We start from the raw sequence: 12928 nt of genomic DNA, 5'->3' as shown, positions 1-12928 counted from the left end.
GATACTGGTTAATTTCTTAACCTATTCCCTGAAGGAAAAAATCTTGAATCTAGCCTTAAAGGCAAAAACACTAAAGGGCCCGGATTTCTCATTCGAGATAAGGTCAGACTTGTCGAAATCCACACTGGACAGACAGTGGGAGCTAGGCCAGCGCATGGATAAGTTCAGGGCTCTAGGGGCATCAGTGCAGATGCGGTTCCCTGCGTTTTTACGCATAATGTATAATAACAAGATGCATAACATTCGATCACCCGCAGATGCTGACGAACTTCTGGAATCCATCAACATTCATTCACAGGGGGGAGTCTAGTTCCAATAACTTGTTCTAGGTCCTAGCCCCCTTATGGTTTTTTGGCCCCACAACATTAGGGAATGTAATGGAGAACGGGAAAAGATTAATAAAGATTAATAAAGTTTTCCTCTATGTAAACCAAACATTAGAACGTAGGGCTTAAATAGTGGTAAATAAATTAAAAAAAATAAAAAAAAGATGAAAGGGGGTGAGTACATATTACTGTAAGGAGTGTAAAGGATTTTTACCTGGCAGTAAAAGCAAAAAAAAAAGAATAATAATAAACAAAAATAACGAATAAAGGGAGAAAAAAAATACATATATATATATATATACACAAAAATAGTTGAAAGAGAAGGGGGAACAAAACAAACACTTTTGCAAATGAGTTACCTTCCTAGCATTAATATTATGGGTTTATGGGCACTACTATTGCTGTTTTTACAATGGGTGGGGGTCAAGTAAAGTCTTCTGATAGCTTGTTTTCAGGATAGCCCCTGGGTCTAGCGGTGGCGAGATGGTGCGGAGAGGGGGGAGCCGTCGGAAGACGCAAATCCGGCTTTTCATCCAGCCGGAGTAAGTATGGGTGGGTTTTCCAGGGGAGGGGGGAGGGTTGGGGTGAGGGGCAAAATAATAAAAAATCCTCATAAGCTTGCTCTCTTTAAGAATGGTTTGTTCTTTTGTTGGGGAGCCAATGGAGGTCAAAACAAAAAGTCACTCAGGAGGCAGCAAATAAGGGGAGTGTGGAAAGTTACATGCTGATGTCGGTTCAATTCCTGTCCTGGAACGTCAATGGCCTGCTTGTGAGGAGCAGAAGAGAAAGGATTCTGCAATATCTCAGGGACTCCTCCACGCAGATCATTGTGTTGCAGGAGACACATTTACTGAAGGCTGAGATTATAGGTTTATTAAAATAACATAGTTTTTACTGCACAGATCATAATGCAAACATCAGAGGAATCCTCTTTATCTTTAAAAAATCAGCAAAAGTTCAGATTTTGGATTCCAAAGAGGACCAAAGTGGTAGATGGTTGTTGTTGAGAATTTCAGTGGATGGCTGGATCTGCACAGTGATTGGCTATTATGGCCCTAACACAGATGATAAAACTTTCCTTGATATCATTAGCAATAACTTAGTTTCCTCGCAAGATCCAATTGTATGGGTTGGAGATTTCAACATTGTGCTCAATCCTAAATTAGATAAATCCCCACGGTCTAGAGCGAGTATCCCTTCTAAATCAAGGCAGTCGCTTATTACATCAATGTCGCAACTTGGATTGGCAGATCTGTGGTGGGAAAGGGTGGGTAATAAACTTGGGGTCTCCTTCCGAAACTTGAAATATGAGCATAAATCAAGGATAGATTATGCTTTATTTAGCTACAGCCTCAAAGACAGACTAACTACAATAGAATACCTCCCATCTCACTTGTCGGACCACTCAGCTTTAATGTTTGTTCTTAAGCTAGAGTCTCAGGTGAAACATCCTTCCTGGTCGTTTGACCGCACTCTACTACTGGAAGCGGAGGAAGTAGCCTATCTTGTATCGGAAACCATTTCCTTCTTGGAGTCTAACCTGGATTCTGCGGCATTTGCCATAGTATGGGAAACCTTAAAAGCTTTCCTTAGAGGATGTATCACAAACAGAGCCTCTTATAGGCGGAAAGTGTATCGAGAACTGATAAACAGGCTCGAGCTGGAGATGAGGTTCCTTGAGGATAAGTTGGGGGCTTCTTTGGGGTCCCAGGAGGAGCAAAAACAACTCGGAGCAATGAAAAGACAGCTTGAGAACATTCTTCAGGAGAGAGTATCGAAAAGATGGGAGGCGAGCAAGATCTCGCATTTTGAATTTGGGGAAGCGGCAGGTAGGATCTTGGCTTGGAAAGTCAAGTCCGAGCAAGCCAAGAATTACATTAGAGAGATAAAGATGGAGGGAGAGGCCCTGGCAAGGACCTCTAATCAGGAGATCGGGCAAGCTTTTTATGAGTTTTTTGAGGAGATATACAGGGAGGATAACATGAATGATATTGGCAAAAGAGATACTTGGTTGGACAACATCACTCTGCCTACTCTCTCAATAGCTCAGAGCAACTGTCTGGAGATGCCCATATCGGAGGCTGAGGTCAGTAAGGCCATGGGACAACTAAAACAAGGGAAGGCTGCCGGTCCGGATGGTCTGCCAGGAGAGTTATACCGAGTCCTGGGTGCTGCAGTAGTTCCAATATTGATGACCCTCTTTAATGGAATATTAAGGAACGGTGAGGCCCCTACAAAGTCTTGGGGAGAGGCGACTATTGTTTTAATCCCCAAGCCAGGGAAGGATCCAACAGACTGTGGATCCTATAGACCAATCTCGCTTTTAAATAGCGATTATAAGATCTTTGCATCCATCCTGTCAGCGAGATTGGGGGCGGTAATAGGGGAAATTCTGCAGCAAGACCAGAAGGGTTTTATCAAAGGGAGGCAGTTGTCTGATTTAACGTATGATCTTCTCGGGGCAATCGACTTAGCCTCGACCTTCTCTCTCCCTTTAGCCACTCTCACCTTAGACGCGACAAAGGCCTTTGACAGGGTCAATTGGTTTTACTTGGAGGCAGTCTTAAAGAAGTTCGGCTTTGGCGAGGGCTTTTGTCGTGTTATCTCTCTGATGTATAGCGCTCCTTCAGCGAGGCTCCTGATAAACGGTGTTCTGACCGACTCTGTTAAAATTACGAGGGGAACGCGGCAGGAATGTCTGCTTTCCCCCCTTCTTTTCGATCTTTACATCGAGCCGTTTGCCCAGATCTTGCGGGATGACGAAAACATCCCACCATTCAAGTTCGGAGAGTGGGAGAGGAAGGCTGCATTATACGCGGACAACATTTTAATATTTATGTCAGACCCAGCCAAAGCATTTCCCGCAGTAATTAAGAGGGCGGAAGAGTTTGGGGGTATATCTGTATACGAAATCAATGCCAGCAAAACTGAGATCATGGCATGGAACATCCCCAATCTACATCTAGGTGTGACAACCTCCATGAGATACCTCAGCATAAGGGTAGTGCAAGAAATAGGGGACATCGCTCATCATAATCTAGAGCGTATAAATAATGAGTGCAAGAGGCTAATGAGATCATGGACTCATCTTCCCCTGACCATCTTGGGTAGGGTTAATCTAGTCAAGATGTCTATCCTACCGAAATTTACTTTCATCTTCAATACCATCCCTCTGACCTTCGATGGTAAATCGCTGGATAAAAGTCAGCAAGAAATCAATTCTTTTAGATGGAATTACAAGTCCACTCGACTAGCATGGAAAAAGTTGAGGAGGAGAAGGGAGAAGGGAGGGCTCGCCCTTCCGGACCTGCAGTACTATGCATGGGCTTTTCAGCTGCCCCATACAAGAATGCTTCTAAAAACGCCATTGGGTGTATCATCTGGGACAATGTTTAAATCCATGCTGAAGGGGTCGGACTTGGTAACCGACGGGTTCTTATTTAAATTTGGGGACCAGAAATTTTTTTAAAAGATTAAATTAAAAATTCTAGCATCCTTAGGGACAGCATGGTCTCATATTAGGAAAAGAATAGGGCTGTCCTACTATTCCAACTATGCACCGATATGGGAATCCCCGGGTTTACCACTATGTTTGCAAGACAGATTGTCCATTCCTGTAAGGGAGTCCAGGGTGGTAAGATGGGGGAGCTTGTGGTTGAAGGGAAGTTGAGGGTCTGGGAGGAATTATGGGAGAAGGTGGGCTCGGGCTTCTCCAGATTTAAATATCTACAGCTAGAAAGTTGGGCCAAGGTTTTGATCAGGAAAGGCGTCCCATTAGTAAGGATCAGTAGTTTGGAACAACAGCTGGTAGAGCGCCCAGGGGGAGGCAAGGAGGTTGCCCTATGGTATTGGACTCTGTTGGAGGAGGTGGATGGGGACCTGGTTCTTCCAGATGAACTATGGGGTGAAGAGCTCGGGCTCCCATGTGAGGCGATATGGATAAAATCCTTCACCCTCTTATATAAAATCGTGAAACCAGCTTGGCTTAGGCGGAATCACCTGTTCAAGCTACACAGGGTCTACCTCATGCCCCTGAGATTGTCTAAATTCCTCCCGGGAAAGAAATGTAATAAATGCAACCACAGGGAAGCATCGGACGTGCATATGTTCATGGACTGTCCCCATATCGCCAACTTTTGGGAGGAAGTAAAAAGGTCCTTGGATTCTATCTTAAACATCTCGCTATCAATCACGCTGCCACTAATCATCTTTGGCCTCGAGGCAGGCATAACTGGCCAGGCTAGGTCCTTTTTATTTTATGCGATTCTAGTGGCCAGGAGGCAAATTTGCAAAGTTTGGGTGGAGAACACAGCCCCGTCACACTCGGGCTGGCTAACAGCGTTATATGAAACATCTAAAGTGGACCTTGCTAAATCGGGAACCAAAGAAATCTGGCCTTTTGGGACATGTTGGTTCAGTGGAGAAGATGATCCCGGGTTTTTTTTTTCTTTTTTTTCTTTTTTTTCCCCCGGGTCCAATGATTATGCCTAGAATACTCCATGGACCAAGTACAAGGGTGCCCGTCGAGATACTGTTGGTCCGGCAGGTTGAAATATACCGAGATGGAGAAGGAGTAAGGGCGTGCTCGTACTCTATCCCCCTCCCCTCATTTCGTTTGGGATTCTTTTTCCGCCAGTATCAATAATCGTGTCTCAATACATGAGAGGGCAAAGATCTGAAGCCTTCTGGCATGTGACACGCAAGGTGGTTGGCGATCCTGCATGGAGGGCAAGGCAAATGAGGATACAAAAAAAAAAAAGAAGGAGGTGGTAGCAGGAGGAGGTGTTGTTTCTCTTCGAGTGTCCGGACATGATGAAGTTTGTTGTCGCAGCGCAAGATAATGCTAAATGGGTGGCCCCAACTGTATGGCACACCTTTGCTTGTGAGAAAATCTGTGACATGTCGAAAACCCCTGCGCTTCTGAAGCATTAGTGCAGAGAGGTTTTGGAAGAGTGCCAGCTTGTGTCCCCCGAAATGAACAGGGAGTGCATCTCACGCCAGGCGTAGGATTTGTTCCATGTGCTATAAATCATGGACACAAGTTAAAATGTCCATAGGGGACATGCTTTCTCTGGTATCATGACTGATTCTGCCTGTGTGATCAAATTTTATGGCGGCCTTGGTGTCTGCACCCAGGACCTGGTGAAAAAACGCACGCACAAAGTCTGTTATGTCGGTGCTTTTAGGCTCGGTGGGAACACCTCTGATGCAGATGTTGTTTCTATGGAAGCGGTTCTACAGATATTCTGTGTGGGCTTGGAAAAGAGCCTGTTGCTCCGGAAGGCGAAGGACCTACTGCTGCAGGTGTTCAAGCTCATCCCCTTGGGCAGCAGGATTGGCCTCCAGAGTGGAAAGCTTGTACCCCATTACCATCCAGCTCTTGTGTGACCACTCAGATGTCACACAAAAGTTTGTGTTTCAACGCCTGGATGTCTTCTCGGAGGGAGGAAAAGAAAGATTCCACGAACTACCATATTATGGTCACGCCTCATTGCTGCTAGGCTGGGTGGCAAGGCCCTGGTGTGCATTATACATAGAAAACATTTGCAGGTTAACCTGTTAGCATGAGGTAAAATACCCTGCATCTGCTGTTTGATCAATGAGAGGAGTTGACGTTGCGACATATGTTTGTAAGGCTACTTCCTTCATATGATACATGGAATAGGGTTCCTCTGCAAAGACATTTGGAAGTCAATAACTTAGCAAGCCAAACCTATAGAAGGTACAAAAGAAACCCTGCCAGAAAGATGTTTAGAGTGTTATTTGTGATCAAAACAGAAAACGTACTACTAGCAATGATGACAAGCAGGGAACACTATTCAGAAGCCTACTGAAAAAAATGTGGTTATTTGGTTATTAGCTGTGCAGGATGTGAGTCCTGCACAAAGTAATAGGTCCACATTGTCTTCTTTCTGGGAGCCAAGCACCCCATTGCAGCACTTGACTCACTTGATGTAGCGAAGCAGAGCAGTCCAATGCCAACTTAGGGAGGTGGTGTGGTTTAGTAATCACCATTCTCAGGCATGCAATAATAACACTCAATAAATGACTGTTCAGTCAGTACTTTTTCTTTGAAAAAGTAAAATTTAATTTAATACACACAGTCTACTAAATACTATGCATTAATTTACAAATATATACAGAATTTATGGGAAATAAGGCATACATAGTCCTGACTTATAAATATCTAAAGGGAAGGTTTAAGCCTGTCAAAAGGGGGTTAGTTTGACAGGTCGAATTGCCAGTAGAAGTTTACCTGTATGCAGCTGCCAGGAGGCACATGACTGTAGTGTCTCCCAAGCAGCCTGCACCCATGCGCACTCACATGTGCACACATGTTCATGTATAACCAGCCTTCCCCTTACCCCGCTGCGTCACGGCAGCCGTATCTTAAAAGGTGAACATTTCAGTAAACAAATTCAGTCCAATTTACCATAAAATTACTGAGAGTGAGAGTAAGAGTTAGGTAGGGAGGGTCCATAACCCGGCTGATCTAAAGCAAAAGAACCTGGCTTAAAAAATGGGCAGAACCCATTTGCCTCACCTACAAAAGTATTTCACCATTGGAAAGAGAAACAGATGCCTGGCTCTAATAATTTCTGCATTTTGTACAGAATGAGAAACGCAATCTGAGGAAATATTGTAGTAATTCATAAGAGATAAGGCACAACAGTTTATGCCTGCCAGGTTAGAGAACAAGGGCCGTATTACAGTAAGTTGGTATAATAGAAGGGGGCGCAGACGCTTGTGCGTCCCCTTCTAGAATACCGATACCGCTGGAGCACTGAAAGCGAAAATGAGGGAACACCCTCTGTTAAAGTGCCAGCGCTATCAACAGGGGGTGTTCCCTCATTTGCATACGGGCATGCCCTATGCAAATGAGAGAATTTGTTTGACACTGCGCCCCGCCATTTTAAAGAAGCGGGTGCAGAGTCAAAGAAGCCCTCAGGAGGCGCACTGACAGTGCGCCATTTGAAAGGTGGCACACTGTCAGTGCGCCTCCTTAGAGTAACCCTTTGCAGGGGATAAAGGGAGTCCCATGGACCCCCCAGACATCCCCTTGCAGGCAAGGGAATGTCTATTACCCTGTAAAAGTGCCGGCGGGTGCGGTCTGCACTGTGAAAACACGGAGCAGCTGCACAGTGTTTTCACATGTATGTGCTGCCCCCAGGGCAGTGCGAGTTCGCAGCTGCCCAGGGGGCAGCGCATAAATCATAATAGGGTGCATTGTGATTGTGTGCGCCTGGCGCACCCTTTAAAAGGTGAGCCAGGTGCAATCACAATGCAGAATAAGGTCCCAGATGTACAAAGTAGTTTTTCAGTTACAAACACTACGATTTCAAGTTTGCAATTGAAAAACTGTTTTTTTGGAACTGGTGAGTTGTAGTCGTCACCTCCAAACAGAATCTCCACGCTATATGTTTCAAAGGTTTAGGTAAAAAATAGCGGTTGAAAAACCTCAAAACATTACTGGTTGAGAGGTAACCCATTCGCAAAAGGGTCACTTGGAGCTCCCCTTCTCCTTTATGAATGCTAAAAAAAGCTTTATTGGGAGTAGGCTGTGGTCCACAGGACCACTGCAAACTCTCGAACAAACAAAAAAGTAAACATTTCTTTTTAAACGCAGGCCAGTTTCCTTAAAGAAAAATGGCCAGAATTAGTTTTTTAAAGTTGACAATATTGAACTGCGACCACAGACAAGCTGGTCTGCTGACCCCAGCAGGCCACCATCCCTGCGATGACATAGAATTGTAGCAAATTACAATTTGCTACATCACTCATTAATATTCATGAGGTAGGTCGTCTTCTGACCCACTACGATTCATATTTTAAAATCATATTTTTGGTTCTTAAAAATCTTTACTGGTCGCAAACATGATTGGGTACAGTTTACAATCAGTATTTTGCAACCAGATATCACAGAAGGACATTGAAATACATAGAAAAGGTGTCGGTACCAAAATTGTTTGAAACACACAGAAGTTATCAGCATCATATGCAAATAAAGCAACATATTGCAATTGTAAATGCATTTATAAAGCGCTTACTACCCCTGACGAGGCTTTGAAGCTTTTTTTTCATCGAGTAGCACTCTACTCCAGAACCCATAAAAGATTAGTGGTGAATTAGTATAGTGAAAAACAAAAGTCATTTGATTGGTGGATATGTTAGTCAGTTATTTGGATTGAGAAGGATAGTGGAGGTATAGAAGAGGGAAAAAGGTCTGCATTTATATAGCGCTTATTACCCCAGATGGGGTGTTCAAGCGCCCTTTCGGCGAGTGACATGCTACTCCAGAACCCATAAAGGATTAGTGGTGAATTAGTATAGTGAAATATGAAAGTAATTTGTGTGGTGGATATGTTGGCCAGTTATTTGGATTGAAAAGGGTAGTGGAGGGATAGAAGAGGGAAAAAGGTTTGCATTTATATAGCACTTGCTACCCCTGATGAGGTGTTAAAGCGCTTTTTCAGCGAGTAGCACCGTATTCCGGAATCCATAAAGGATTAGTGGTGAATTAGAATAGTGAAATATGAAATTAATTTGAGTGGTGGACATGTTAGTCTGTTATTTGGATTGAAAGGGAGAGTGGAGGGATGTTTTGGAGCTCTTAGCAGTAGAAGGAGGCTTGGAATAAGTAAAAGGAAGGTGGAGGGGGAGAGTCAGAGCAAAGGGTTTTAAAAGGCTTGTTTGGGGGATCGGAATAGTAAAAGAGGTATGAGATGACGTAAGGAGGGGTAGAGTAGGGAACAGTCTAGAAAGGGTTATTTTGGAGGTCATAGTAGTGGTATTGGGTTTACGATCAATGAGAGAGTGGAGGTAGAGGATACATTGATAGAGGTAAGGGTGAGAAATAGGGTAGTGCATTGGAAAGAGTAGTAGAAAGAGGTTTGAGATGAGTCAGAGAGTTGAGGTAGAGGATATTTTGAGAGTGGTATAGGGTGAGAAATTGGATATGCTGAATTAGAAGAAAAGTAATAAATATATAGATCCATAATTACATGGAAGGTAAATAGATGCATAAAGGAAGGTAATATATGTAGATTAAAGATACATTAAATAAAACCGGCTTTCAAGTGTTGTTGCACTTTAAATTAATTGTATTTATTTATATTTTTTTTGTAATTCAATAGTGAAGCAATTGTAGATCAATAGTTATGATAATAGATTTACTTATTTATGCAGTCACTTATAAACATGTTAAAAGCATAGAATAATGTAACTATTAGTAATATGTACATTTGTTAAGCAGATCTAATGAATATTAATATTTTTTTAACATAATTATTCTACACGTTTATACAAAGCAATACACATATATCGGTACATATCTATAGTCCACATAAATGCTTATATACAGAGTGATATGCTGTATATTTCAGTGGTTATGTGGGGAAGAGCCAATTCTTGAGTAGTTTTCTGATGATAAGGTGGTTATCCGTGGATTTTATGTTTGGGAGTAAAGAGTTCCATAGTGTGGCTGCTTGAACAGAGAAGGATGTGCCACCCATAGTTTTTTTCTTGGACGTTGGCATTTTGAGGCGCGGTACCACTCTAGAGCGGCGGTCCCTTTGTTGAATGTGTTTAGTGATTTTATTCCTGTTGAAGCGCAGTCCTGTTCCATGGATCGCTTTGTGGGTGATACAAAGCAGCTTGAAAGGGGATCTTCTGGCAACCGATAAACAATGTAGGGCTTTCAAGGCAGCGGAGATGTGGTCTTGTGGTTTTTTATGTTGGAGGGGTCTGGCAGCAAAGTTCTGAATCCATTGTAGTGTTTTCATGGTCGTTAAAGGTGATCTGTGGTAGAGGATATCCTTCTGTCTATGGTGGGTAGAATAGCGACAGCAAAAATGTTGGTAATCCCTAGTACACCCTTGTATTTATTTCAATGCAGTATGTTACCAATCCCCCATGATATATTAGTAAAAGTCAAATTGGCACTGATCAGTCTTACGTGGGGGAAAATAGGAGCAGAGTAAAAATGGAGATCTTGCAGTGCACATATAAACAGGGCGGACTCTGAATTCTTGACCTGGAAGCATACTACCAGGCCTTGCAACTATATTTCAGAGCAGGCTGGTATTGTACCGATAACCGCAAAGACAGGACTCTATTCACAGGATCCAGATCACAATTGAAACTCACTCAGACCATATATCGAAAAAGAGGCACATCTCTGCCAGCTGAGAAGACCCTGAGACTGTCAGTAGATGCGCAGGACATGCTCGGATCACTCTGGGTCGTGTTTTCCCTTACTCCAGGGTAATGCCACTATAGGGTTTCTCCGAGTTCTAGAGTCTAGACAAGGAACTGAATTGAGTTGCTGGAAAACAGGGAACTTCCGAGAAGTGGGTGATTTATACACTGACAGGCATATGCTTATATTGAAGCAAGCAACCTCAGACCCTCTGTCAGGTTCAAGCAGGGCAATTCATACATTACTGGGCACTGCGCCAGCTGGCCTGAGCGCGATGGGGTCCTCTGGATGTTGAGAGGCATGTTTCTGCAACTTTGACGGTGCTCGCACAGACAGATGGAAGCCTGGGAGTGATAACACATTTGACAAAGGCGATCTGGGCAGACATGTTGTACCTGTTTAACACATTTGGCAAAAGTGGGAGATGGACTCTAATGCGCAGTTCTAGGATAAGCAGTGGCGATGCTCTGTCACGCTTATTACAACTGCAGCCAGTCCCAATAGATTGCGAATTATACAGTTTAATTTTGTACATCGTACATATATAACCCCTGTCATCCTTCATAAATTAGTTAATACAAAGTCTCTTTGATGTTCCAAGTGAGACAAAGAGAGACATGCTATCACCTGACATGGTCATGCAGTAAACTACAGGATTCCTGGAAACTGGTAGCGGTCACTTCCTGGCAGAGGATACACCGTGACCAACAACGCACACAGCAACTCTTTCTATTAGAAATAGGGGCCTCATTATGAAATGACTGACAAAGAAAAAGTTTATCGATTTTACCCTGTTGCTGACCACGTGACGGTTGGCAATTCAATGCCAAGGTGCCAATGGTAGAGGGGTGGCTGATTGGTGCGTTGCTGAGGGTGTTCATATGAAACTAGTCGGAGCTGACCCCAGACTCACAGATTACCTGGACCGGTGGCCCTAGTTGAACAAGGCTCTGAGATTCCCCCCGATAAACGTCTGCCTTAAGAAGAAACGATGACAGAGCACATGCTTTGAGCCTGTGCTGAGAAAAGGTATGTTATGCAGAGTGGGGGACGGGGGAGTGGGGACTCGTTTTCCAACTTGCTTTCAGAAGACTGTGCCATACCTTTTGATCCTAACCTATGATTTATCTAACCCAGAAGATTAATTACTTGTTCATGTGTAAAACCTGTGATATTGTGACTTTATGTTTATTGTTGTGAGAAGTTCTGTTTAAAATTAAACTGAGTAGCACTTGCGCTATGCAGAAGTGCAAAAATCCTTGGCTGTAACAAGGCAATGTGCTGAGCAGGTGCAATACACGATGTGCTATTCGGAAAAAATGCAATAAAATACATTTTTTTTAAACTGTGAAATATAAACTATGCAGAAACCTCCAAGTGTCAAGCTCTTCATACATCAGTGGGACATTTTGTTATAGATTGCATCATTTGTCCTGTAAATGGCAAATTGAAGAAGATGTTGCTGTGGCACTGTAAGATTCAGGATCAGGTCTCTATTTTGGGAATTTTCCGAAGTATGCTTAGTAGAAAGAGCAGCAATGGCAGACATGACTGATTTCCTAGAGGATGTTTTTGAGTACAGAAGGCTAGCTTGATGAAATTGTAATTTGCAAACTTATCCTACTCGTTTCTGAAGAGCTGGAGTTCGTCAATGCAAATTACAAATAGTTACAATATTATGATTTTATGTATTCACTTAATGTATTTCTTGAGGAGGGCAAACTATTACGCAAGGGTATATTGGCACATAGAAGACGATCAACAGAAGAGAATGGTTTTCAGGACTCTTTGGAGGAAGGATTCAGTCAGGCAAGTGGAGTGTGGATTACTATTTCAGTTCTTTGGCTGCTAAGACCTTGAAATCCTGCCTCCTAGCATGCATGCTTAAACAAGGAATCTTAAGAACAGCAAGAAAGCCTAGGCTGAGCCCCTTGTCTGGCCAGTATGGTGCCTGAAATTGATCCAGGAAAGTGGAGAGGACACGAGGAGGCAAAACTGGTGAGTCAGAAAGTTTTGAGGTATTTATTGTTTGGGAATAGAATGGAGAGGGCTGTGTTTGATTCTGATTCTGTTATGATATCCGACTAGCTGGTTTATAACCACCCAAGTTTTACTGTGAAATGCAGTCAATTTTAAACATCAAAAAGTGTGATTTCAGTACCTGTGGCTGCCTACAGGATCTGCAAAAGAAACAATTGATGGACGGACGGAATGCTGGACAATTCAAATATTCACTCCCAGTCACAAGGATCTGGGTTTAATCCATCATTCTTTTGCTCTGTCTTGACCCTTTTCCTTATGGGAACAGTCACCCGAACTGCCAAGCCAGGTCCTCCCTGGACCGGAAACAAGCATCCTGGGGCCGGTTTCAGGGCATCTGTCTCTTGGGAAACACACTGAATAC

General features: G+C 43.3%; 1 protein-coding gene across 1 annotated transcript in view; it reads right to left on the bottom strand.

Moving 5' to 3' along the window:
- SEL1L3 (SEL1L family member 3) overlaps positions 1-12928 on the bottom strand; it is a 684155-nt gene that overhangs the window by 525216 nt on the left and 146011 nt on the right. The gene's annotated exons all lie outside the window — the stretch shown is intronic.

Source organism: Lissotriton helveticus, chromosome 2_2, assembly GCF_964261635.1.
Source record: "Lissotriton helveticus chromosome 2_2, aLisHel1.1, whole genome shotgun sequence".
NCBI classification, from domain to species: domain Eukaryota; kingdom Metazoa; phylum Chordata; class Amphibia; order Caudata; family Salamandridae; genus Lissotriton; species Lissotriton helveticus.
Note: the sequence above shows the minus strand (reverse complement) of the source record. Positions and strands in the feature narration are given on the sequence as shown.